Here is a 4075-nt window from a genome sequence, read left to right on the forward strand (position 1 = left end):
CTGAGGAGCAGAAGTGGCTCATTGAGCCCACGGGGAAAGAGTAAGTGCCACTTTATAATAATTTCATTATTTTGCTTGTCACATGCTCATTCCGGTTGTTATTTATTTTGCTTGTCACATGCTAATAGTTCATTCTTTTGCAGCAACTGGATATATTCTAAAGGGGTCCGTATTCCCAACGGCCTCATCACCGTCCTGCTGAAGTTACACTGGCCGGGGTTGTACTGTCCGGATCCAGTCAGGCACCCGGACCATCGGGTCTTGGCCACGAGCTGGGAGCACTGGGAAGCGGCCCTCCACGCGGAGCATGGGACCCATGCCAAGGCCGTGATCACCACTTTCTGGGTGAGTTCTCTTCAGAAGCACAAGTCCATTCTAGTTTCATGAATGATTTAACTCATGGCTTCTTCCATTCTTGTTTCGTGCATGATTGTAGAAATTCTATCGAGTTCTCCCGGAGCACAGGGGCAGAGCGGACCAGATCGTGCTATGCCAATGCAAGAAGAAGGCCCGCCAGATGCAGTACGAGGTGCGCTATGTGGCCATCTCGACATACTACCACGACTATCTTGGTGTGAAGATGACCAAGGAAGAAGCGCAGAGGATGGGCATTACCTTGGAGAGGGACGAGTTCTTGGCGGTAAGTATAAAAGATTTTTCATTATGCTTTCATTACCTTGTGGTACATTTCACCGTTTCGTGTTGACATGCCATTATGCTTTTATTATGTAGGTGTGTCCAAATTGGTGTTATGGAAAAGACGAGTCCTGGGCGGCATTGGTGGATCTTTGGTGTGATGAGGCTGGAGCCTGGGCGGCTATGAGAGTCAAAAACAAGGCTAACCGAGGGAAGGAGGGAGTACATGCTCAGGGAAACCGAAACCACTATCTCCACAAGGCAGTTAATGTATGACTAGCTAACCCCATTAAACATTCTTCTTCTTCTATTTACCATCACTTTCTTATGTATGACTAACCTCTGTTTGGTGGTGCAGGAGGAGAAACTGAAGCGGCCGCTCTCACACATGCAGGCGTGGGAGATCGCCCATACGCGGAAGGACCGCAAGCCTGGCGAGCCCAAGTACTACGGCAAGAAGACCGCGGGGAGGAAGAAGGCCTACTCCGAAGGGTATCTGGCGTTACATCCTGACACACCTGACCCCATTGCGGCGGATCTGGACGAAAGGGTGGTGGTGGGCATGGGGCCGAAGGAGCACGGTCGGGAGGCGGTTCTCGATGCTGTGATCACTCCGTCTATCTCCTACACACAGCTCCGTCGGATCGACCCGACCCTGAGCCAGCGCACGAGCACGCGCATGAGCAGTGCACCGTCACTGTCCCTCTTTCAGGAGCAGCAAACTGTAAGTACTTTCCCTTTTATCTTCATTGTTCCCTTTATTTTCCGCATTTAATAGTTTTATGAGTCTCATCATGTCATACTGTAGGCCTACATGGAGTACACACGCCAGGAGACCATGGCGTGGCACGACCGCCTTCATGCATACCATCAGCAGAGGGATCGCGAGATGCAGCACGCTTTTCAGGAAATGGCGGCCGGCAGGTCTCCTCAATGGCCATCAGCAGAGGGTCCTCCAGCACAACCAGTGTTGCTGACCTTTGAGGAGTTTGTGGCACAGAACGCTGGCCCCTCGCCGGTTAGTTCATCCCCAATCAATTCACCCAAAGCATGTCATGCCTTTCAACACAGTCTTATATCCCGTTAATATATCTTTTCAACATCCAGGGAACAGGTGCATCTACCGTTGGCGGTGGTCTTCGCAACACTCCCGAGACACGGAGCCCGACCACTCCGATCCACGGAGACGGAGGCGGAGGCGGTCTTGGCGGTAGCGCTGCCGCTAGCAGTGACGACCTGGGCTTCGGCGGTCTTGGCGGTGACGACCTCCGCGGTGCTCGACGTCCTGGCGCTTAAGCCTTTCTCGATGCTATGATACTTGCTTGTTCTCGATACTATGATACTTGTATGCTTGTGATGATACTTATTTTATTGTTGTTTGTGAGATTCTTATATGCTTTGTGGTGATGATACTTATATGTGTGATGCTTTGCGATGCTTCTTAGCGATGCCAATTTGTTGTGTGATGCTGTGTATATGCTGTTTGTTCTATATGTTGTTTGTTATATATTCAAATGAATTGAGCTGAAAAGAAACAGAAAAAAGAAAAAAAACTGGACAGAATCTATGCCGACGGCCTGGCCGTCGGCATAGGCCTGGCGTGAGCTCCCAGTGGACGACACGTGGAAACTATGCCGACGGCTAGGCCGTCGGCATAGGCCTAGCGTGAGCTCCCAGTGGCCGACACGTGGCACGTCTATGCCGTCGGCCAGGCCGTCGGCATAGACCTGCCCCAGGAGCACCCAGTATCTGACACGTGGCGTGTCTATGCCGACGGCCTAGCCGTCGGCATAATTTCAAACTAAGCCGACGGCTGGGCTGTCGGCATAGACACGCCCATGCTGAACGACGTCTTGCCACGTGGCGAGAAGCTATTGGGCAGCACTTGACGGCGGCCGCCGTTAGGCGATGACGTTGCCGACGGCCAAGGCCGTCGGCATAGATGTACGGCCACCGTCGGCATAGGGTCTATGCCGACGGCTTTTCTATGCCGACGGTCATCCTGGCTACGCCGACGGATATGTTGCCGACGGCCCTATGCCGACGGGGGCCGTCGGCATAGGCCTGACCCGACGGCTAGTCATGGCTATGCCGACGGCCCTGGCCGTCGGCATAGGGTGCGATTCCGGTAGTGTGCTCCCCGCCGATGCTGATACAGGTGAGCTTCACCGTGTAGAAGGTATCGTAGTCCATGAAGGGGGTCATGGGCGTGAATGAGAAGGCTGAGGTGTTGGTGGGCGCGCGGAGGGCAAGGAACCCGGTGCCGCTGCTCACAGGCGGGAGGCAGTACGAGAAGGCGCCGCCGTAGACCGCGGAGGTCTGAACCGGGAGCGACTCGGGCGCGCCGCCGAGGCCGAGCAGGCCGTCGAACTTGTCGTTGGGCCCAGCCTGCTTGTATCCACAGCCGAAATGGAAGTCGTTGATGACGACGCTGGGCGCCAGTGTCAGCGCCTCGTTGCTGTACACGCCTTTGGTCTTTGATCCGTCTCCGTACTCGACTCGAAACCCACATTCGGTGCCGTCGTTGGTGCAGCCGTTGTCGAAGTGGTCGGACTGGAGGCTGTTGCACACGTCGGAGCCGCAGGGGACGGGGGCGTACGTGGAGGACTTTCGTGGGTCAAACAAGGGATCCTTCTGCTGGTAGCACTGGGTGGAGTTGCATGGCGCGCACTGAACCCACGACAGGTCGCTGCCGGTGTCCAGGAGGACGACCTGCTCCACGGCCGGCGTGCCCAGGCCCAATGTGACCACTGACCACGTACTCCTGCGAGTCGACGGAGGTGCCCAGGTGCGCCGGGATGCTCACCTTGTCCTCGTCCAGCTCCTGCCCCAGCTCATGATGTAGTCTGCACGGACGCGGCTTCGGTGAAGCGCCTCGGCGAAAGATGGCTTGTCGGTGGACTGCGACTTGGCGCAGGGTCCGTGCCTGTGCACCACCGGCACAGTGGCGCTGTTTAGCCGCGGGGTCACTGGAACATCCGAGTGTCATACATGCACATCGATTAACGTCGAAAATTACGCCATGCTCAATTCATGTACGTACCTGTCGATGTGGAGCAGACATCTTGTGTCTGAAATGACCTGGTTGACACCACAACGAAGCTTTGCTTACCGTCGCCTGCGGCAGAAATGGAAACGTAGCTGCCAAATATGACCAGGAGGATGCACAAGAACAAGGGAGAAGCCATTGCAAGTTAGTATACACCATCCAGTCTAGGACGCCCAAATTTATACACCAACCACACACAGGACTCTATGTGGGAGGACTGAACAATCACGAAAAATGAAAATCGGAAGATTATACCAAGGATGGGGTAGAGCCGTACGTGGATGTGTTTATATACACTCGTCTTAGCAGTAATAAGTAGACCAAACAAGGATACTTTCTCTCGTCGAATTAACCCGCACTCCTTTGTCATGTACGTCCACTGCACGCTTC

General features: G+C 54.5%; 1 pseudogene; it reads right to left on the reverse strand.

Annotated features, from left to right (window-relative positions):
• Positions 1 to 2124: 2124 nt before the first annotated feature.
• Positions 2125 to 3824, reverse strand: LOC123056123 (aspartyl protease AED1-like; annotated as a pseudogene).
• Positions 3825 to 4075: the final 251 nt, after the last annotated feature.

The sequence above is a fragment of the Triticum aestivum genome, chromosome 2D (genome assembly GCF_018294505.1).
Source record: "Triticum aestivum cultivar Chinese Spring chromosome 2D, IWGSC CS RefSeq v2.1, whole genome shotgun sequence".
In the NCBI taxonomy this organism is placed as follows: Eukaryota; Viridiplantae; Streptophyta; class Magnoliopsida; order Poales; family Poaceae; genus Triticum; species Triticum aestivum.